Below are 24,690 nucleotides of genomic sequence, written 5' to 3' on the forward strand. Positions count from 1 at the left end.
AGCTGTCATTAAAATGACTGGGGAGCCACTGAGGCAAACAGGTAATATTCATCAGCAATTTACTTCAGAAGAACACTTCTGCCTTTCAGAAACATGGGACTACTTTTAAATTAAAAAAAAAAAAAAAAAAAACCAAAAAAAAACACCACCAAAACCCACCAACCCACGTTTAAAGTATTTGAATAGAATGAAAGTCAGTAGTATGCACCCATACAAGCATTTACAATAAACTGCTTTAATTATACTGACAGACATGAAGAACCCATGTGTCTGCCAGCAAGCCTTGTCTCATGGACACACCACACAACGGATCAACTGCTGTTCACTAACACTGATAAAACAGCTGTGGTACTCCCAGCATTAACACAGCTATCAGAAGTAAGCTTATTGAGGTAAACACCCCAGACCCAAACACAATTCCACTGCTGTCAGAAACTCTCTTGGTAACAAAAGAGTAAGCCCAAAATTTATCACTGAATGTTTAAGTCACCATTCCCTAGCAGTGCAAACTCAAAATATATCTGCCATTCTTTAGCTAATGTGTCATAAAAGCTAATTTAGCTCAGGTTGTCTATTACTGAAGCGGAGCTGCACAATTCTAGAAAGGTAAGAAAAAGATACTGATATACTGCTATCCTCACACTAGTAACACTCAAATGCATTTAAATTTCTTTAATCAGACTGGGCAAAATATTCAGTCTCATCTCAGCAATAGCCTCTGGTGTCTGATTCAAGTACTGTGCAGTGACTTCAGAAAACAGTCTTCCATAGCCCATAAATTTAGATAAAATGTATGGTTTGCTCTGTTGTGGGTAGTGGAATAGTTTACAGCAAACAAAAAAAAAAACTTTTCTTAAATTTTACTTCTTGTGGGGGATCTGAGAGAAGTCTCTAAAGCCTTTTGTTTCAGGTAACATGGAATAATTATTCCAATATTCAATTACATAAAATGTGATTCTATGGTTTTGTGAAGTATGATCTTCAAAAATAAGGCAGCGAATGCCACAGAATAATGAACAGCTGGTTCCAAATGATGTACAGTGAAGACATTCGTCATAAATATAACTCAGTTATCCACTTTGAGCCACATCAGCAGCTGAAATAAGAACATTACACCAACTATGCCTGACATCCAAAAAAGGCTGGGTTGGATTTTTTTTTGTTTGAGTTGTTTTGTTTTGTTTTTTTATCATTGAGCCAATAAGGTCCTTTTGTGACAGAAACCATTTTTCACCAGTTTTAAAGTGGCTAGAAACACTACTTTTTAAACAAACTTATTTGTGTAATCTGAAGCGCATTTGAGAAAATTGAATATATTGCTCGTGTTTTAGAAAAATAAGTAACATGCTGAGAAAAGGGAAGCAGAAAGCCACTATATAAAGTCAAGACTTCTGTGAAAAGGCTAAGAAAAAACATCTAGAATCAACTCCCCAAACTCTGCGAAAACAATAAAAAAATGGAACTAAACCAACTATCATTAGTTCAGCTTGTGCTTACCAAATTAAATTAAGAAATCAAATATTAAACAGTATAGTCAATTTTCCCTGCACTACATTTTTCTTTTTTTAAATCATCACAGAAAAAAATACAAGTAAAATCAGACTTAGAATAACAGCACAGAAATTAAAAATTTTACTTGGTGCAATAATGAACTATTTCAGTGACCTGAAGAAAGCAAGCCTAAGAAAACTACTTGGCTTGCTTTGCCTCACAAAATGAGGACCTAAGTTGTATTCAACCAGTGGTTACAAACATCTGGAGGAGTAAATTCCGCCAAGAAGAGAGATGTCTTAATCCAAAACACCATAAGAATGGAAGGTCTGGAGAGAGGAAGATTTCCCCTCAGTTGAGGAGGACCGTGTCAGAGACCACTTGGCCAAGCTGGACATTCACAAGTCCATGGGCCCTGATGGCATGCATCTGCGAGTGCTGAGAGAGCTGGCGGATGTTATTGCTAGACCACTCTCCATCGTCTTTGAATGGTCATGGAGAACAGGAGAGGTGCCTGAGGACTGGAGGAAGGCTGACATCACTCCGATCTTCAAAAAAGGCAAGGAGGTCACAGAAAACTACAGACCAGTTAGTCTCACCTCTGTCCCTGGGAAGGTAATGGAGCGACTCATTCTGGATGTCATCTCCAAACACGTTGAGGAACAGGAAGTTATTGGAAGTAGTCAACATGGATTTACCAAGGGTAAATCATGCTTGACCAATCTGATAGCTTTCTATGATGTTATAACTGGTTGGCTGGATGAGGGGAGAGTCGTGGATGTCATCTACCTTGACTTTAGCAAGGCACTGTCTCCCATGACATCCTCATTAGGAAGCTGAGGAAGTATGGGCTAGATGAGGTGACAGCGAGGTGGATTGAGAGTTGGCTGCGGGACAGAACTCAGAGGGTTGTGATCAGCAGCACAGAGTCTAGTTGGAGGCCTGTAACCAGTGGTGTCCCCCAGGGGTGAATACTCGGTCCAATTTTGTTTAATATATTCATTAATGACCTGGATGAGGGGACAGAGTGTATCCTCAGCAAGTTTGCTGAGGATACCAAACTGGGTGGGGTGGCTGACACCCCAGAGGGCCGTGCCACCATCCAGCGTGACCTGGACAGGCTGGAGAGCTGGGCAGAGAAGAACCTAATGAGGTTCAACAAAACCAAGTGCAAGGTCCTGCACCTGGGGAGGAAGAATGCTAGGCACCAGTACAGGTTAGGGGCGGACCTGCTGGGAAGTAGCTCTGAGGAGAAGGATCTGGGGGTCGTGGTAGACAGTAAATTATCCATGGCCCAGCAATGTGCCCTTGTTGCCAAAAAGGCCAATGGAATCCTGGGCTGCATAGGGAAGAGTGTGGCCAGTAGGTCGAGGGAGGTCATTCTCCCCCTCTACTCGGCACTGGTGAGGCCACAACTGGAATACTGTGTCCAGTTTTGGGCTCCCCAGTTCAAGAGGGACAGGGAACTGCTGCAGCGAGTCCAGCAAAGGGCAACTAAGATGATTAAGGGATTGGAGCATCTGCCTTATGAGGAAAGGCTGAGAGAGCTGGGACTCTTTAGCCTGGAGAAGAGAAGGCTGAGGGGAGACCTTATTATGGCATACAAGTATCTAAAGGGTGGGTTGAAGGAAGATGGAGCCAGGCTCTTTTCAATGGTTCCAAGTAACAGAACGAGGGGTAACGGGCACAAGTTAGAACACAGGAAGTTCCGTTCAAATACACGGAAAAACTTCTTTACGGTTCAGGTGCCAGAGCACTGGCACAGGCTGCCCAGGGATGCTGTGGAGTCCCCTTCTCTGGAGATTTTCAAGCCCCGCCTGGATGCAGTCCTGAGTCATGTGCTCTGGGCAATCCTGCTTTAGCAGGGGAGTTGGACTAGATGATCTCTAGAGGTCCCTTCCAACTCTGAAAATTCTGTGATTCTGTGAATCACAAGATACCAACCACAGCAGATTTAGGCTGGACACATAGTCCTGAAGATTAGAAGAACAAGATTCTGAAACCACTTTAAAACTTAAGACAAGTATTTGAACCTGCCAATTCCTATTTTGCTTCTAAGTCAGAAACTAATCATTGCAACTAAAGACTTTAATGTGTAGCACAATGCATGTACACAAAGATAACATTGTAATAATTAACCTGCTTTTTCTCATCTTACTGGTAACCATATGAGAATGCTATTTCCCCAGCAAGTATCTTCCCCTCTCCCCTGCTGCTTGAAATCAATATAGTGCTTAAAAAACAACACTTTTTAAGCATGAAGACTACCTGCTACAACCAAACTATAAATCAATTTTTTTTTTCAGTGCAGTAACACAGATAGCATTCAATACAGTCCAAAAGCAAAAAACACCCCATATTCATGAACTTTGGGATTAATTTACTTCCAGATTACTGTAGCAAAGCACTTCTTCAATCTTCATCTTATATTGCAGTTTTCATGTTATCTGCAACCTTTAATTCACTATTATCAGGACAAAATATGGAACAGCCAAAATGACTAACACTTAAAAGTTTTGTCTGCAAAGGCTGTTCGTGAGATAGAAACCCCCATGCAGTTAGCACATAAACCAGGGGCATGAAATACATAAATCAAATTGAACAAGCTATCCAAAACAGTGTTATGGAATACATCTTGAGTTTAACAAACATGATTTCTCATATTTTAATTAAATTTATGTAACTTCTTGAAGCAAAAATATATTTTAAGTCTTTTCTCCCCCCCATATGCTTACTGGGGGAGGGGTAGAAGGGGGGAGAAGAAAAATGGATGCTTGCTTATTCTCATATGATTTGTCCTAAATTAGGGACTCCTGCTACCACAACTATGTCAGTTATAGATTTCACCTTCCTTCACTCCTGAACGACTTCACCAAATAGGCAGACTGGCAGCACGTGGCAGTAGTTTCTAATCACTAGTGAAGCACTACAGGCAAAGCACAGTGCAGAACCCAAGAAAGCATCTGTTAGTCCATCCCGTATCTCTGTGTAGCACATCAAAAATGGGAATACAGTACAGTCACATACCAGACTCATTACAGACAGGGTTAAGTGCAGAGTCACTACAGACAGAATCGGATGCTCACTTAGCTGCAGCGCTAAACCAGGAAGCAGCTGTGCTGCCAAAAGTTATGGAGCAAAAGGATAAGGCAAGACCTAGACTCTTTTTTCCATGCCAGGCACCTATAAAATGTTGGAAACAATTAGACCTGACAAAACTTTAAAATAATAATTATAAAAAAAAGTCTCTAGCTCAAACACTGCAACATTTATGATCTAACCTGACTTCCTTCATATACTAGGAATTCACATAATCTCTCCTGCGCTGCTCCTGCTAACACAGTTGAGCAATAGTAATTTCCTTTAAAAATACCTTCAACCTGGCCTTAAACATATAATCAAGAAAACAAGGGCTATTGAGGTCTGGAATAAACTGGTTACACAAAAAATAAATTTAAGTGACCACTCCTGCCTTTTAAAGATAATCCTTTACCCAGGATTTCTTTCAGCTTCACTTCCATTCACCAAATCTTTCCAGCATTAGAAACTCTCTCCTTCTCTCTTTGTCTATTTACACAACACTAAAAATAGCCATACAGCATTTCTGGAAACGCAAAGTACCCTTCAGGAGTTGGAAAAGTGACTGCCATGAGAATTCACCTCAAAGGAATCTCCACACTGGCTCTGTAAGTGGGCACGAGACCCCGCAGACAGAGGGAAGAAATGATCTGGGACACATGGCAAGGGCAAATAGCAGAGCAAGTAGATGTAATCAAAGCATTCTGAATTTTAGTTCCATGTTTTGCTTTCTCTAAAGAGGTCAAACAAAAAAAAAAAAGAGACTGATTATTAAAGTACAGAATCCTGAAAGGACTATGGCACATAAGGTAATACACATTCTCATTTAACTGCTGTGATTTTTTTTTCGAGACTATTTTCATTATTTGTTTAAGGAGCTCTAACTAGGGGAAATGTATTTAGTATCACCTTGTTAATATATTTAACTATAAGCACTGTAACAATTTTGCAACTCATAAGAATCAAGTGTAAAAACATGCAATCCTACCTTTTATTTCCCCAGGTCCACACCCAATGCAGATTATAGAAGGAATGTCACAACACTACTACTCTTCAATTTCTCACAGATAGGGTTATGAACTTTAAGCATCACCTTGTAACGATGCATTACTACCTTCCAACATCCTTCTGAGGCCCTACCACCTACTCTTACCCCAACAGTCTGAAGTCCCATCAATAGCATTAACGAAGATAGCGTCTGCCTCATCGTTTTCACCTTCACAGAATTTTACATGAGAAAAATGTGAGTTTGATGGCTTACTAATTTTAAATCTGGAAAGTATCTTCTAAAAACATAAAATATAACATCCAGACAGTGTTCTGAAAGACTGAGGACCAACTCATATTTCCTTAAAAGATCACAAAGAATATCAGCCTTTCCCCACAGGAAAGACGTTCCATTCCCTTAATCATCTCTGTGGTCCTTTGCTGAACTCGCTCCAGTAAATCCATATCCATTTTGTACCAGCAAGTCTATGATAGGGCACAGTGCTCCACACATGTCCTCCCCAGGGCTCAGTAGAGAAGATAAACTCCCCCTCAAACTGCAGGCAATCCTCTTCCTAATGTAGCCCAGGAAGATGTTGGCGTTACTTGTTTTGAAGATGCATTGCTGCCTCATGGTTAGCTTGTTGTCCAACAGGACCCCCAGGTCCCTCTCTGCAGAGCTGCTTACCAGCTGGTCAGCCCCCAGCATGTACTGGCATATGCAGCTACTACTCCCCAGAAGCAGGACTTAGAATTTCCCCTTTGCTGAACTTCAGGAGGTTCCTCTGTCCAGTCCACCATCCTGTTCAGGTTCGTCAGAATGGCAGCACAAACATATCAGCCACCCCTGACCATTTTGTATCATCTGCAAACTTGCTGAGGGTAAACTCTGTCCCATTGTCCACAACTTTAATGAAGACGTTTAATTACACAGGCTCCAGTACTGAACCCTGGGGTACAATAATAACAGCTTCCTCCAAATGCCCTTTGTGCCACTGATCACAACCCTGACGAGCTGGGCCTGGCCATTCAGCCAGTTTTTGATACACCTCATCATTCACTTCTCTGCATATACTTTGTCAGCTCATCTATGAGGATGTCACAGAAGACAACATCAAAAGCTTTACTGAACTCAAGATAAACACCAGCCATTTCTCTCTGTTCACCCACCAAGCTACTGTGGAGCTGTTAGCTTGGTTAAGCATGATTCCCCCTTCATGAAGCCGTTCTGATTGCTCCCGCTCCTGTCCTCCATGTGTTTGGAAATGGTTTCCAGGGCTAGTTGCTGTACCACCTTCCCATGGACTGAGGTGAGGCTGACCAGCCTGTAGTTTTGTGGCTTACCTTTCTTGATGACAGGACTGACATTTGCTCTCATCTAGTACTGAAGAGCCTCCTCTCCTAATGACCACGAGACCTCTCAAAGATAATAAGGAATGGCATTGCAATGACATCAGCTGGCTCCCTCTGCACTCATGGGAGCATCCTGTCAAGCTCCATGGATTTACATATATCTTATTGAAGTGTTCCCTAACTTGATGCTTTCTCCGCTGAAGGTGGAAAAAAAAGCACAGCAGAACTTTAAGATGACAAGGACATGAGATCAGAGACTGTCCCCACCCAAATTTAAGGGCATGTTGTTCAACTTGTCTAACCAGTATTTAGCTGGCAGAGGAAACAGTCCCACTGGTATTGAAGAGATATGACTTCAGGAAGGTCTCTTCAAGTGTACAAAATAAAAATATTTCTTTAGCCTAGAATGCTGTCTTCAATATTTAAGACAGGTTTCATTACTGTTGGCATGATACATTTGGTAACACTATGTGTCTGAACTACCAGAATAAATAAAAACAGCTTTGCCTTTTCATCATGTCCTAGCATGAAGAAACAGACAAAAATGGTGACATCAAGAAAGAAAAGACTGGTCAGTATAATAGTCAAATAGCCAAAACACCCACAGTCTAAAACTTAATTTACTAAAAGACTGTACGCTTTTGGCCATCTTATGGATTTACCATATTAATAAACACACCCAATTTAAATGGAGCTGATGAAAACTTTATAGCAAGAACCAATTTTAAAATAACGCTAAAAATTAGGAAAAAAAGCCTTGACAGCTGAATCCATCTCACCAGAAGCTAGAGACAAGGAAAAAGAGTTCTGCACCTTTAGCTTCTGTACTTCTCATGCTTTGTGGATAGCCTACATTATTTTACAGGAAGCAGTTTCTGAGACACTGGTAATTCAGAGGCTGTCAGAAAACTATTAAAATAAAAGGCAGTATAAACTCAAATAGGTAGGAAAACTTTAAGCGTGTGAATGGAGTAGCAAAATTATTAACAGGGGAAAAAAAAACAAGGAAGCTTCAAGCCATGAATTCCCAAAGTTAGCAGGGAGTTATGAATTCAAATTTCTTGATGCTCCCTGAAGACCAGTTCAGAACTTCAGTCTATTGATTTGCGTGGGGAAACCCATGAACAGAACAAATGTTAAATGCACACAGTTATATGCACATTCATAGTTTTCAGGAAAGGCTAAAATTAACATGCATGCGTATTTAAGTGGCACGTACCTGTGATCTTTTACCGAATGCCTCACAGATTATTATTACCGTAAGTACAGCACACCACAAGCTACAGGTGGGAATCTTAATGCCACCCCTCAGCTACACACGTGTTTGACAACCCACCCTCACTTTGTCACCGTAATTTTCAGTATAATGTTTATAAATGGGGTAAAAGAAGGTTGTAAGCCATCAGAATTAAGCATACTAGTGTTGTCATGATAGTAGAAAAAAATAAAATCTTACATATTATTCAGTGTCTCAAGTTTGTTGCTACTGCTGCTGCTTTGCTTCCTTGCTAATGAGCTAGAGCAAGTATATCAAATTCTTACTAAGTCACAAAGACCAATGAAGCATATATATGAATTTCAGAGTAAGTCTGTATGACATCTTAGAGAACAGTAACCACCTAACAAGAAGGGAAACGAGGTGCACAATTTTCTAGGAGGGAATTAAAACTGAAAGTTCACTATCAGAGACATGCCAAACACCAACTGCACTGCATTTCATGACAATACAAAGAGAAAGCTATTTGCCAAGGTCAATTTTTTTTTTTTCCTGAAGCAGCAGGTACAGCAGGCAAAGTTCTCACTAAAACAGAGCAACTCTGGAATAACCAAACTACAGAATAAACTGACCCTTCAGTTTCCCCCATCTTGGACCAGCTTCAAATGTTTATTTCACCTGCTTAGTATCAACCATAGAAAAACTACAAAGTTTTGCTCTGATTCAGGCAAAGAAACTGTATGCAGAAGTCCTAGCCATCAGACTACACAGTCTCTCTTTTTCAAAAACAGAAACATTCGGGGCTCTTCTCAAACTAAGCCGGCCTTTAAAATAACTCACTCCATCAAAAGTTTTTCCTTCAGCCACAAAACACAATTCCTTTTAAACAAAAAATTTAGTGTGATAACAGATCCTTCTCTATGACCTCTAGTCAAAAGTAATGCTAATTTGAAGTAAAGTTGGTAAGTGTAAGCTTTAAACAATACTTTTGTTTAAACCCTATACATCTCAATTTTCCTTCCCTTTTCGAAGACACAGTTTATCAGAGAACTTCCTTACTCTGTGATTCATTTAGTTTGAACAAAGCAAAATAAGCAAATTTCAATTTATTTTGCTATCCAAAATTTGCATGTTGGTAAAACAGAAAATACTATTCAAATACTAACACAAGCTTTACAAAGTTTTGGAAAATGGAAGCACTTCTAGCATTGATCACAAACTGTTGCATGACAACTACTTGAATTGAAGATTATTTATTTCCTTTCTTTTGTCTCCAAGTAAATGCACAGCCACAACAGAATAAGCTGTAACAGCATCTTCACAACCAACCTTTCAACACTTTGAGAGGAAAGTGTGCATGTTGCCCCACACACACGTCAGTGCAGAGGACAGCTTAGAGACATGTAATTTACAAACAAGGTTAAGTTTGGGTATGGTAATTCTGTCACATTCTTTGGTTCTCTAAAATTTATTGTCAGAGACTCACGCCTCCAATAAAAGGAAAGGGAGCTGAACTTTTAAAGTTCTTCTCTCCCGCTGTTTCAACAGACATTTAAAAGTTCTGAACAATTCTTCCGTCTCCACTGTCATACTGTAGGGCAAGTAAAATCTCCAGTTTTAGTCTTGCTATCCCCACCATCCAATACAGAACCGTTCAGATGAGTATTCTAGCTCTGGACCAAAAGCAAGAACAAAAGAAAATATCCTGGGTTGTTGGGTTTTTTTTGATATACCTTCTTGCCTCGCCTTTTAAAAAGAAGTATGAGAACCAAGGCTTCCTGCAGAACAGTGAGGAAGGAGTGAGGTCCTCTGTCAAATCTGTACACCTCCAAAAGTCTTCTGACATGCCTAGGTATGAGAAGTATACGGAGTCAAACTGTAATAGTCGATTTTTAACCATTTAAAGCCACAGCCCTAAAACCTAGCTTTACAGTGACTTATCAAAGAAAAAAAAAAAAAAACAAACAAAAAAACACAAACAAAACCCTAAGGAAAACCCACCTTCATTTCTACTTAGGGCTCAAGTTCCTTATCTGAGGATGAATCAACTAAAGCACAATTTGTTCTGCGTAAGGATCTAGAATGTCAGCAGACTTGTGGGGACACTGGTGCCCTAAATCTTTATCATATGGTCCCCTTTCTATATATAGACATGTTTCACAAGCAACAGGATTTACATCACTTCTGTGAATCAAATATTAATGTCACAACAATCAAAGCATCTTTTAGGAAATGTTTAGAAACAGCCAAAGTTAACAAGAGTGCTTCAAATAACTTAACCACCACTTCAATTAAAAAAAGTTTTTCCTTCTTGCACTGTACCAAAATGTAAATTTAAAAAAGCAAACTATTTCATAACACAGAATAACTTTATATTTGAAGGTAAACTACAACTAGGTTCATTCTGACTGAAACCCTACACACTTGCAATACCATTTAGCGGAAAGCTAAACACTAATCTCTTGCCTTTCGCAAAGTTCAAAGTCCAAAAGCTGAAGTGTTAGTGCAATAACATCACCACCCTGCTCAGCATACACTAGATGACAAAATCACCAGCAATTCTTTTGCACTTTGGAGTCTTCACAAGGATCTGAAGAAAAAGCAGTTGAAAAAGTAGCAGTTTTGACATATCCTGAGCATATAAAGCAGAAAAACAATCATATGTATTTCAGCTGTTTCCCTGACTATGTTTACCCAAAATATGAAAGGAAGTGAATGTGGAAGAGTTGACACCATCACATTGGGCCTTATCATCAGATACTGTGTAATACTACTGCTCAAACACACACAGTAACAAAAAACAAAACAAAATGCATGCCAAATTTCATTCAAGTTTGTTTACAATAAGGTCTGCAAATAGTTCTCCTTGCAGGACAGAAGTTACTCCTAGTATTTAAAAATAAATAAAAGCAACTTCCCCAGAAGTTACTGATGAACTAGCACTGTCGCACTGTTCTATCCACACATTTTAAACAGAAGATTCTCATTAGAGGTTAAAAAAAGAAGCATAAAGTACATTAATCTGTGAAGTACCAAGGCAGCTAAGTATCTACACAATTTCCCAACATTATTTTACAGATGTAATTCCACTTAAGCTTTGGTCCAAGTTTAAAATCTGCTTACTCTTAAAAGCTTCCACCAACAGCTTCTTCACACAGCAGGAGCAGCCTACTCCATTCAAGACAATTTCTCAACGCAAATGTACCCATTTTAGGATTCTACCAGAATAAAGGTATCCTTAAAGGAGCCAAGCTGCTGACAGTTATTCCAGTACAAAAGCTATGTTTACATCAAGTCTTCAAGTATAAGCTCTTGGGGGCAAGGACCTTATCTTCCTACTTGTCTGCAAACCACTTAACAGACTGTCAGCACTATACAAATAAAAACCTAAAGAAGAAATTAAAGTGGACCAGCATGCTAGGCATTTTCTCCTCAACAGGCCTCACCCAAATACGAATTTCGCCTAGTGTACAAGGGCACAGCCTGAATCCTCGTCAAACACATCCGCATACAAGTAAGAACAACTGCACTTCCCGAATGCAAATGTGCTGAAAAGAAAAAAAGAATTATCCCATGAGCAAACACAGAGATGTCAAGACAGAGTTAATTCAATGAAGCTAAAAAGCAAGCTCTTCAAAATACCCAGAAGGAAGGGAGTCCAAATCAGGACGTCACCCAGAATGGTAAGTGGGGGATGCAGCTCCTTGATTTCAGTGACAGCCTCTTGTCAAGAGGTAGAAGTATCTCACAGCACTAAAATTTAATAGCTTGAAAAAAGACACGTCACTTTTTCTATGAGTTAAGAAGCTAGTACTTGTATTACTATTATTTATGACAATACAATAGACAAAAAACAAATGAAATGGCCACTCATGCCTGAACTCTTCCCATTTACCAAATGCTTTCAAACGAAACATGGATTAATCCAACTAAAGGAATAAGGAAGATCATTTTTTTCTGTTGGTTTGGTTCTGTCCTGGTTTGAGGTAAAACAGAATCAATTTTGTTCAGTAACTTTGCTTCTTAGCTGGGCCTGTTCTAACTACTGAAATTAATTGCGTATTGTGCAGACAATGTTCACTCTCTCAGAGTGATAAGACCAATGTTTATAGCTGATGCCCAGGCATGGTATGCAGAGAGGCTCCTGCTTATACTTATTGCCGTAACACCCAAGGCAAAGACCTCCCCCGAGCCTCCATTTCTCCAGAGTAAACAGTCTTTGAAGACAGGTAGAGGGGAGCATGTTGGTCCCATCTGGGGTCCCCCAGGACCCCAGTAGCAGACTTGGCCTAAACCACAACAGGTTCCTTCAACATGTGGCTCAGTTCTTTCAGTCAACCCCCAGCCACTCTGACACTGGACATAGAACAGCCACAAGCCACAGCCACAAGAGATTACAGAAACAGCCTCATATTCATGTTCCACAGTTTCCACAATTTCAAAACAACAAAATTGAAATAGAAGGTAAAATAACAAAACAGCAACACCATCCAAAGAAAGCAAAATACCGAAGCTAGATCAACTTTTAGAAATCATAGAATCACCTAGTTTAGAAGGGACCTTCAAGCTCATCAAGTCCAACCATCAACCTAGCACTGCCAAAACCACCACCAAACTGTGTCTCTAAGCACCACATCTACATATCCTTTAAATACCTCCAGGGATGGTGACTCAACCACCTCCCTGGGCAGCCTCTTCCAATGCTTAACAACCCTTTCTGTGAAGAAATTTTTCCTGATATCCAATCTAAACCTCTCCTGGCACAACTTGAGGGCATTTCCTCTCGTCCTGTCACTTTTACCTGGGGGAAGAGACCAATCCCCACCTCTCTACAACCTCCTTTCAGGTAGTTGTGGAGAGTGATAAGGTCTCCCCTCAGCCTCCTTTTCTCCAGACTAAACAACCCCAGTTCCCTCAGCTGCTCCTCATAAAACTTGTGCTCCAGAACCCTCACCAGCTTTGTTGCCCTTCTCTGGATATACTCCAGCACCACAGAGTCTTTCTTGCAGTGAGGGGCCCAAAACTGAACACAGTATTTGAGGTGGAGCCTCACTGGTGCCGAGTACAGGGGAACAGTCGCTTCCCTAGTCCTGCTCACCACACTATTTCTGATACAGGCCAGGATGCCTTTGGCCTTCTTGGCCACCTGGGCACACTGCTGGCTCAGATTCAGCTGGCTGTTCACCAACACCCCCAGGTCCTTCTCCACTGGGCAGCTTTCCAGCCATTCTTCCCCAAGCCTGTAGTGTTTCATGCGGTTGTTGTGACCCAAGGGCAGGACCTGGCACTTCGCCTTGTTGAATCTCATACCACTGGCCTCAATCCATCGATCCAGCCTGTCCAGATCCCTCTGTAGAGCCTTCCTACCCTCAAACAGATCCACACTCCTGTCCAGCTTGGTGACATCTGCAAACTTCCTGAGGGCGCACTCTCCTCGTCCAGGTCATTGATAAAGGTATTAAACAGAACTGACCCCAGTACCCGAGCCCTTGGGAACACTGCTTATGACTGGTCACCAACTGGATTTAGCCCCATTCACCACCATGTTTTGGGCACGGCTGGCCAGCCATTTTGTCACCCAGTGGAGAGCACACCTATCCAAGCCATGAGCGGCCAGTTTCTCCAGGAGAACGCTGTGGGAAACAGTGTCAAAGGTTTACTGAAGTCCAGGTAAATAACATCCACAGCCTTTAAGATACTGACAAGACAACACACGTAACAGAACTACTTCAGCGAGCCTGAGAATTTAAAACAAAAATTATTTAGATGCAAGTCTTTCATTTGTGGTAAAAATAAAAAGTTACAAGGCGAAAAAACACTGAAACTATATCTAGAGATTCCTACACATACTTAACTTTACCTTCTCCACAGGGTTTTAACACAAGCCATGTTCATAAACATCTTTGCATTGCCCTTAGAGAAAACCATGTTTTTTCATTAGCTCACTGCTACTAATATTTCAGTATTGCAGAAGCTCTGAAAACTTTTTTAAAAGGTGGTGACTAAGGCACACGTGTCACCTTTACCAGACACTCAGCTTACAGTCTACCCAATAATGCTTTAATTATTTAAAGTTTTATGAATAATCAAGGTGGAGTGGGGGGGAGAGAACTTAAGTGAAATTACCACTGACTTTTGAGTTAAGTTGTTCAGTCCATCTTAATTTTCTTTGAGGCAGCAGCAATTCAGCTGAATGCAAACCTATAAAAAATTATTATAAACATATTAATTTCAACACTTAAACTATATCTAACACTATATTTAACACTATGGGAGGAAGGAGACAGCAGTATGTCTAAAAATAACATGTATAATTAGTTCACAATTACATCTTGTTTTGAATCCTTCCAAAAATGTGGAGGTTTTTTGTAACATTATACTTGCAGACAAGACTCATTCATTCCCATTACAGAACAGGAATTACTTTGAACCCAACCCTAAAATAACAACAAATTAATATGCCAGTTTGCATAGGCGGTAAATTAATTTTTGCTAAAGAGTCCGTGGTTTCCATAAGTGACAAAGAACAGTGGAAGGAAACAAAAGAAAACACCACCAGAACTACATTATTAATACCTTCATGCTGCAAAAACATCTAACACAAATGGGAAGACTGAGATGCACCAGCCATCCAGCAGACTTGTTCAGTAAGTGTAACAGCGCACTGCTGAAATTACAGTACCAACGTGAAGGCTAAATTACCTACGGAGCCAGTCTAGATGTACCTAATTTTTTATCTCCCAGAAAAATCACACTCCTACCTACACATCCCTCCTTGTACACGTATTCTTCAAACTCTTCAAGAACTATTCCATGAATTATTAAAAACAGCAAGGAAAAATTAGATTCTGCACGCTCACTTCAACATTCTCAAAAAAACCCAACAACCGCTAGGTAGTAAACATTACTGGTTTAACCATTTTACTGATAAAAGGTTTATTCAAGTGTAAATTTATTTATGAACACTACAACACTTACCGAATCCAAGAGGACCGCACAAGGTGTCAGTACTGGGTGATTTATATTTTTCCAGTTTGTTTTCCTCGAGATAATATCCCGAGTTCTTGTTGATACTACATACGTAGCTGTTTGACATAGATTTGACCTCACAGAAATCAGCTACCCATCCTTCTTGCTTATAGATTCCACAAGGCTATCTCCAAAATTTGCCGACTCTGGCTTAAGAAGCGCTTCTTTTCTCTGATGGCTTCTTCTTGTTTCTAGTCCATGTACATATCACTGTATGAAGCATCAGCTCCAGGTGAAATAAATACACTTTTTACACCACAAACTGTGAAGCCAAAAATCCAAATTTCACATCTGAACTGTGGAACACTTACTAGCTTCAGGTAACAGAGGCATTTGTAAACAACAGCTATCTGGATATCTCCATACTGCTTATTGGCAACGACATTTTTCAACAAAAATATTAACTAAAAGAAAAAATGAAAAACAAATGTCTATTAGATTCTTCATTTAGAAAATAGGTCTCATTGCAAAATGACAGAAGGCTAAGTCAGAAAATCTAAAAAATAAGATAAAGGGAAAAATATCGGCCATGAAACTTTTCAGCAAAGTCTACACAGTGACTCAGGCTGCATTTAACCTGCAGCCAGTTAACAAAACTGGCTATGCCTATGACTCAGACAGAATGTGGCCTAGAAGAAAAAAGTATTTAAAAGCAAGAAAGCACTTTAGTTTGGCAGCTGAAGTATTCAGAACTTGATAAATTTAGCAATGTATCCATGCCATGAGGACAAAAACGTCCAAGGGTGAGGTGCTCGGCACTGTTAGAACGAAAAAGCTCACGACTGCAAACTTCCAGTCGCTGCTCGATGCCTACTGTTTCAGAAGCCTTTTCAGGATGAAGCGCTCGGCCAAATAATCCCCGAGCAGCGTCAGACAAGAAGCCACTGCTGCCGGTCGGTTTCCACCTTTTTTCCCCTCCCTACCAGCCGAAGCAAAAGGCTGCCAACATCCAGGACCCTTCTGTATGCCAAACCGCCTACGGAGAAAAGAAGCAGAACAATCAGTTTTCCCTTTTGATATCTGGACTGGCGTCAGACCGACAAACACACGGACCTGTGCCTTACGAAGCCGACACACACGCAATGGGGGGGCCGGACCCCGGCGCAGAAGCCGCGCTCGCACCCCGGAGAAGGCAGCAGGTGTGTTCATGGCAGAACGCCGCCAAACGTTCTCCTGCCGCTCGTTCCCCAGAGGAGAAAGCCAAAAAAGACCCAACAAAAGGGAAAAAAAAAAAAAAAAAAAAAAAAAAGAATGAAAGAAAGGGGCATTTCTCATTTTATTGGGAGAGATGAACAGGTCCGCCGGCGGCACCCGGCAGGGAGGCGCTGACCTGGGCCGGGGACGCGGCGGGAAGCACACACAGGACGGGCCCGGGGGAAGCCCCAGCGCGCCGCGGGGCCGCCCGCCCACCCGCCGAGTGCGCGGTCAGACCCCCGGCTCCCCTCACACCGCCGGCCCCGCGCTGCGTCGCCGCGGCGGGCACCGGGGAAGGCTGGGCCGGCCGGCGCTGGGCGCTCCTTCTGCCTTCCCGGGGTGGGGAGGGGGCCGCGCCGCCGCCGGCCCGGGGGCGGCTCCCCCTACCCTCCCCGGGGGCGGGCCTGCCCGCGCGGTGAGGGGGGGAAGGCCAGTACGCGCCCTGGCCCCTCCGCTCCGCGCCTCTTGCCGCGGCGCCCCCGGCCCCGCCGCCGCCAGACCGCCCCGGGGGCGGGGGCGAGGGGGGGGGGGACGGGGGGAGGGGGGGGTCGCCCCGGGCCCGGCGGCGGTGGCGGCCGCCCCCCTTCTTCCCCCCCCACCCCACGCCCGCGAGCCGCGGGCGCGAGAGCGCCGCACGCGCACACACACCCCCCTCCCCTCGCGCGCACGCACACACACACACATACACACACACCGCTCGCCTCGCTCCCAAAATGGCGCCGTTCCCAGCCGCAGTGCTCTGCGCGCACAAGCCTCGCGAGAGCCGCCGCGCGACCCCGCGGGAGCCCGGGGGCGGGGCTTCGCGCTCACCGCCCAGGGTGCGGCCCCGCCCCCGTCCCGCCGGCGGGAGCCCCCCTGCCGTGACGTCACGGAACAATCCCGAACGTTCCGCGCGGGGCGGCGGGGGAATCCCCCCTCCGCCCGCGGGAGTCCCCGGCGCCGCCGTAATTAACCGTGTAGCGGCGCAGACGCGCGGCGCCACCCCTACCGGCACAACGCCGGGATGCCGAAACGGGCGACTGGAACCGAGGGGCGGGCTCAGGCCGCCGGTCGGTGGAAGGCGGTGGGGAGCCCCGCAGCCCGGCGAGGTGGGGCACGGCGGGCACGGGCAGCCGCGTCCCACCGCGGCGCCAAAGGAGCCGATAACCGCCATCGAAGCAAACAACAATAGAAATCCGCATCTTCGCTGAATCCGACAAAAAAAAAAAAGCTTCATTTTACGGGTGGAAACGTGCCTGATGTACACGCAGGCACCCGGCGCGCGCCCTCTCGAGGGAAGAGGGGGTGGATTTTTGGAGCCGGGGCATGAGATGTCTGAATTAACGCTTTGCAATTTTCGAAATCTCGTTTCCAACTCCAGTCGAATCATTTTGCAATTAATTAGGTGAAAAATTAAATTACGTTTAAGCATCGTTAGAAAGGGTTCTGGTGAGTGCTTTTAGAGCCCGCGTTTGATTCTGGATTTTCTTTCATCGGCAGTTTCCTCTGAAATTTACATTATTGCAGGAACTGAAATGATGCACTGGTTTGTTATAAAAAATGTCTGAAAGTCCTGAAAAACGGGAAGATTTTTTTAATGCATTTTGCAGGCATAGATATGCTGTCAAAAGACCCTATTTTCATCATTTGATAAAATCACTAGAATTTAGTTGGGAGCAACAATTACTAGAAAAATTACTGCAAATGAGCAACCAAGAAAATTAGAAAGCAGAAAAATATGTGAGAGTTTAATCTTTAGAAAACTGGCTCTGAAACTGCTGAGGGTCACATTTACCTTCAGTCCAACACTGAGTTGTCACCCCCAGTTCCAATTTCTAACAGTAGCACGGATGTTTTTCCACCACTGTCTTGCCTGCATTGCAATCTCCTTTCTCTGCCTCATCCTAGAAACTGTTTGTCCTTCTTCTGTCCCACACAATATGCTGGTCTCTAAATTGAAGAGACATGGATTCGACAAATGGACCGCTCAGTGGATGAAGAACTGGCTGGATGGTTGCACTTAAAGAGTTGCAGTCAATGGCTCGATGTCTAAGTGGAGAGCAGTGACAAATGGTGTTCCTCAGGGGTCGGTACTGGGACCTGTACTGTTCAACATCTTTGTCGGCGACATGGACAGTGGGGTCGAGTGCACCCTCAGCAAGTTTGCTGATGATACCAAGCTGTTTGGAGAGGTAGACACACTGGAGGGGAGGAATGCCATCCAGAGGGACCTGGACAGGCTGGAGAGGTGGGCCCAAGCCAACCTCATGCAGTTCAACAAGGCCAAGTGCAAGGTCTTACGTCTGGGTCGGGGCAATCCCACACACAAATACAGGCTCATCGGGGAATGGCTGGAGAGCAGCCCTGAGGAGGAGGACCTGGGGGTGCTGATTGACGAGAAGCTCAACATGAGCCAGCAGTGTGCGATTGCAGCCCAGAAGGCCAACCATATCCTGGGCTGTGTCAAAAGAAGTGTGGCCAGCAGGTCAAAGGAGGTGATTCTGCCCCTCTACTCCACTCTCGTGAGACCCCACCTGGAGTATAGCATCCACCTCTGGAGACCCCAACATGAGAAGGACATGGACCTGCTGGAGCGTGTCCAGAGGAGAGCCACGAGGATGACCCGAGGGCTGGAGCACCTCTCCTATGAGGAGAGGCTGAAAGAGTTGGGGCTGTTCAGCCTGGAGAAGAGAAGGCTCTGGGGAGATCTTATTGCGGCCTTCCAGTACCTCAAGGGGGCCTACAGGAGAGCTGGGGAAGGACTTTTTACTCGGGCATGTAGCGATAGGACGAGGGGGAATGGCTTTAAACTGGAAGAGGGCAGGTTCAGATTAAACATTAGGAAGAAATTTTTCACTTTGAGGGTGGTAAGGCACTGGCACAGGTTGCCCAGAGAGGTTGTTGAGGCCCCATCCCTGGAGGTGTTCGAGGCCAGGCTGGACGTGGCCTTGGGCAACCTGGTCTAGTGGGAGGTGTCCCTGCCTATGGCAGGGGGCTTGGAACTCAATGATCTTCAAGGTCCTTTCCAATCCAAACCATTCTATGATTCTACGATTCTCTTTGCCTTGCCCCGTGTTGAAGCAGCCAGGCTCCCCTGGCAGGCTGACGGAGTGGACCCGTACCCCACACCCCCTTATCTTCACAGCCTGTCACCAAGCCTGGCACCACGAAGAAGAGAGGCAGGACAGTGGTCTGCCACCTGCCCCAACTGCAAGCCACGGCCCCAGCCAAGGAGCCCATGCTTGATATGTCTACTAGGACCATAGTACCAAACTGCCCACACTCTCAAGTTTCATTATTAAAATCTTTTTCAAAATAGTAATTTATAACCTACATATTGATCAGTTTAACCCATATCAGACATATGCTGCAATAGTAGCTAGAAGCTATTCAGTTTGTTCAATCAGGAAAAGTCACCAAAAACATCTCAGGACTTAAGGACTCTCTGTGCTGCGTGATTCAAACACTTGTAATATCAAGAAATCTCAAAACAAAGGGGTCACATACAAGTCCCAAAGCAACATACAGAATCCTAAAATGGGTAACAGTATCAAGGAAAACAAGATACGAGGTGAACCCAAAGCAACGTGAAAACAAAGCGTATAGAGTCAATAATGCATCTCCAGGCCACCTAGACAACATACACTTAAGGCTACATTAACGATCTGAAATGACATTTCAATTCATTTGAGCAGGTTATGGCTAAAGCCTCCACACTGCACAGCTATTCTGAGCATCTTCTGGTTTGCAATACATTATATACCGTGGGTATAAAAATAAAAACACATTAAGTAGCAGGAGATTATAAATTTATCCATATCAGTCCTCCTAGTAGGTTTCTGTTCATGTTGCTTCATATATGATTCTTCTGTTTCCTTCCGGTGACCATAACCACATCAATTTTAGTAACCACAGGAAAGGCTGAGATAGTCATTGGGGAAATTACTTTAAAGTAGTAATGGGAAATTAGTTTGATTTATATCTCTAATCGCTTCATAAAATTGTGCCTACATTTCCACTTCATGCAAAGCAAGGCTTTGACCTAGGACACAGCTGAGGTGATGTCCTTACCTTACTGCCATCAATGGCAAACCTCACACTGAACTCAGATCAAGAGCTCTCCTCTTCTAACACACTTCCCTTTACATGTCACAAGCATTCAAACAGTTCCAGCAAAGCCAACAGGACGTTCTTGGCATGCGAGGATTAGTTTAAAGGAGGGAATTTTCAAGCCTGCTGGCACGTGCATTTGGTTTGTGAAGAGGTTCCTGGCATGCGCAGCCTAACTATACCAGCTGGTTCTCCTGGTACACACAGAGTTTATACCAGCAAAACAATGCTTCTACTAATACAGGTTGTTCTGCTTGTGTGGGGAATAATTAAACCACACTGATAAAACCATATGTATTCCATTACAGATGAAGAAATGCTAGCATACACATAGTCATTGTCTGTCATGAAGAACAAGGGGAAAGTCAGAAGATTGTCAGAATGGCAAATTTGTGAAGCAATATTTATAGCATTTTTTGGTTGCAAGATGTGTTATTTGATCTTCTGAACCCAAAGTGTACCAGGATCTTTAGAAGTATATAGAGCACAGAAGAGGGTGAGAGCATTGAAGTGATTGATATTTAATAGAAACAGCTTCTGAAACTAGGCAGGCTGAGCAGAACACAACTGTTTTGGAAAACTGCTATAGGAGATTATGATGACACTTAAGCTGGAAATTAACACGGGGGGGAGATATATTCATATGAACAGTTCTCTTTTGTTAAGCAAACTTGGAAAAGTAGGCCAATACTTTTGCCACAGATGCTGACACACTTTTAAAAGTCCTTTCTATGAACCGTGATGTAAGCAAAGGGTAACTCGTGGCATTTAGACAACAGTTGAGATTTAAGAACAAGCCAAGAATTACTGGGTTTGCATGATCAAGGTACCTCTGGTTAGTTTGATGAACAGAGAAGAAAAACATATTTAGCACTTTCACCCAACTTTAATATTTGGAATACTATATGCAATTTAACGTTCTGTTTGGTGTAGATCAGACTACAGACGGTGAGATAACTGGAGAGATAGCTCATTCCATATTCAGGGACTGTCTTCATCATTATATGAAAGCATTGAATAAACACAATGAAACAAAAATGTGTGGGAAATGCTGAGATATAATAAATGAAACCAGAAACATTTTAACTCCCACCAAATGCTAACCATCCATATTTAAATACAAGTCTTAGAACGCATTTTAATATGAAAAAAGTATAATTAATTTAAAATTAAATTATTTACTGCACAGATTTGGATGATGGGATGAAGTATGAGACTAAAAGTTAAAAATGTATTTTGGCAGGGAGTTGAAAGGTGCTGACTTTCATTTGTTCTAGGAGTAGATACAAGATACTTATGCAAGTATATTATACACTCAGATTGTTAGTTAAGCAAATACTAAAGGAAAATATGCAAATATACTTAATACCTTACTATTACACATTTCTGTGTCAGTCCATGAAGATATACAAAACCCTTGACCTTGTACTAAAAACCCAGAGTGACCAATATACAATCTGAACCAAAGAATCGGGCAGACAGCCAAAATCAAAATTTTCATATAACAGGTTTAAAATCTGATCAATGCAGATTTGATCCAGAAAGTTCCTGATGCAGTGAGCCCGATATTTAAAAACTGGAAAGAAAACGTCCATCTAATATTAATAATAAAATCCTAATTCTAACGTATGTTCTTCTCAACAGAGGAGTATTTGTACAATCAGATCCCAAACACAGTAAGAATTCCTCAGTACAGACACAGTTCTAACAAACAGTCCTTATTGCAAAGTTTTAAGTATCTTTCAGCTGCATGTTCACAATATGAAACATTTTAAGTAACAAATTAGAAGAATGGAAGCATTATAAAAAAGTGCGTAGCAACATCTAGGCATTATCATTTGCGGTAACGTGACAAACCCTAGTATAAAGTATCTTAGCTGCATTATCCCTTCTGGGAAAGGAAGGTAAGATCACTTTTCCCATTGCTTCAGGATTTCAGTGGGTCTGCTTACACAAATAAGACAATGGGATTTGACTGTATGAAAGAATTGACCATTATTATTTGTATCATAGGATGTATAACCTCTAGTTACACAATTTTCCAAGAGTTCTGAGCATCTCCGCATCCAATGCACTTTAATACAATTAGGAAGTACTAAACAGGTCTGAAAATTAAAAACATAAGTGCATGTGGACTCACTCTTTTCTGAAGAACTTAATTTCAAAATCACCACTGACTTTGACAAGAGCAGCATTCTGGGCAAAGGCTTCAAAAAAGCTGTAGGTAACAGTCCATATCTTGAAGTAATACCTAGCTATTAGTTTTGGATGACACATAAGTAAAAATTTGACTTATATTACTGAAATTAATTGATCATTTTATCTCTCTCAAGATAATGACTCTTTCTATCTGAAAGAATCAATTTATTGGTGACACTAGTGAAAAGCAAGGATAAGAACTCAGAGGCTATTCTTCTGTTTATACTAATGGGACGTTAAAATATTATTAAGAATCAAGCTTTTAAAAGAGCAGCTTCTCCATTTCAAGTTTTCACCTATATTGTAACTGAAAATAGCCTCACTAGTAGCTTTTTTCCCCTTTAAGAGTAAAAGCATCCACCTCCAAGAATGCATTTCAGAAACATTGGGCAGTATTAAACCAAGCATTATTTGAAACTGTTTTAATGGTTTATCTCCATTAAGTAGTATTCCTTTCATGAAGTCATCCAGCTAATGAATTGAGGTTAAAAGGGTGCAACTGTTCTTCAGGTGGGTCCCGGATGAACGCTGTCTACATGATATTTATTCTGTTGAAGGATAAAGTCATGCTATACACCTTCTCTAAAATAATAAGCAAGTAAATCCTAAATGTACTCATCTTCTGCCCTGTTTCACCCATGAAAGTGAAATAACAGCAAGTGAATACTCACTGTTCTAAATTTTACAAAGCACTCAACATAATAACTGCTAATCACAAGTCACAGTTTAGATGAAAAGGAACAAGTTGAAGGAATTATGAACTGAACATACAATACCAAGTGGCTAATTTTTTGTAGGATGCTTGTCTTTACCCTACCCTTTTCTCTAAAAAATGAAATCCATAACTTTTCCCTAAAATGAACCTAGCTAACTTATGAACTTAGAGCACATTAATTTTGAACTAACGAGACCAGACGACCAGCACAGTGATAGGATCCTGCACGTACTTAATCATGAGCAGATCTCATTTTAATGCAGGTTCACTTCATAGTCAAATCTATTTGCTTTATCCCTTTTTCTTTAAAAAAATTTCTATTCACACCAACTTAATATTTTATTTCCCCCATTTTTTAATGACTAGATTAATTTAGAAACTTTTCACATCCAAGTAAAGTGAAGAAAACAATTTTGTAAAGATTTTCTGCAAGTTTTGTCCACCATCAATGTACCTATTAACCATGTTTTATAAGAGTGTGTGTAGTTACTTCAGAGGCTCACCTTAGGAAACTGGACCAAGAGATGTGTTGTTTGTCTTCACAGGCAGACCTGATGAAGGAATTGCATATAGAAAAGTCTGTCAGTGTCTTCTGAGAAATATTAACTGATCTAATTAACAGAATAATCTCTCCATTCCTCACCCCCTCCCCTAAAAAAGACCGAAACTTATACCACTTTTTAGATCTGTTTGCTAGAACCACTGGAAGCCTAGATTTTGCCAAATATACTAAACACCAGGGTTATAACTCACAGTTCAAAGATCTCCTGGGTTTTGTGGCAAGATCCCCCAAAAGAACTACTATCAAGGTTGACAGAGTGCGCTCAGCTGTTGCAGTTCCTTACCTTTATTATCGATTAGCCTTTGAGATGAAAAAAAGAATGCATCACACGTGACTAAAATAAGATTCACTGGCAAGTATTTTCAAGAAAGACTAAAACCAGCTTTGCGAGCAGCAGAAGGTTTCGTCCATCCTTAAACCAGGCTGAAATGACCCAGCAAAGCTTTAGCATTCTAAGAAGGTTAAAAGAGAAAAAAAAAAAGTGGGAAACTTACCTCTTTCTCAGCCGATCCTCTCTCTTTATTTTTCCCCTCATGGACAAAAACAGGCAGCAGATGTTCTCCTATCTGTTGTGTGGTGCTGTTATTCAGAACTTTGACAAAAAAAAAAAGCAAAACACCACCAAAAAAAAAAAGGAACCCAAGGACAGTAACAGTATGAAAGACTGTGAATAGGGTAAACAGCAGATTAAATATTTTCTCAGACTTATCTTCCTGGATGTTATGCTGTTTTCCAGATCCCTCTGAATAAATTTCAGAGGCTTTATTTCATTCGTTC

The 24,690-nt window shown here is 42.1% G+C and overlaps 1 protein-coding gene across 4 annotated transcripts in view; it reads right to left on the minus strand.

Moving 5' to 3' along the window:
• The window catches only part of GPBP1 (GC-rich promoter binding protein 1), a 37,682-nt gene extending 22,254 nt beyond the window's left edge, over window positions 1-15,428 (minus strand). For all 4 annotated transcript variants that reach the window (XR_014270195.1, XM_082497573.1, XM_082497572.1 and 1 more), the window contains exons 1-2: window positions 15,104-15,428; window positions 14,259-14,326 (exon numbers count right to left, since the gene is read on the minus strand). The gene's annotated coding sequence lies outside the window, so the exon portion shown is untranslated. The remainder of the gene's footprint in view (window positions 1-14,258; window positions 14,327-15,103) is intronic.
• Window positions 15,429-24,690: the final 9,262 nt, after the last annotated feature.

The sequence above is a fragment of the Vanellus vanellus genome, assembly GCF_965231255.1.
Source record: "Vanellus vanellus genome assembly, chromosome: Z".
NCBI lineage: Eukaryota > Metazoa > Chordata > Aves > Charadriiformes > Charadriidae > Vanellus > Vanellus vanellus.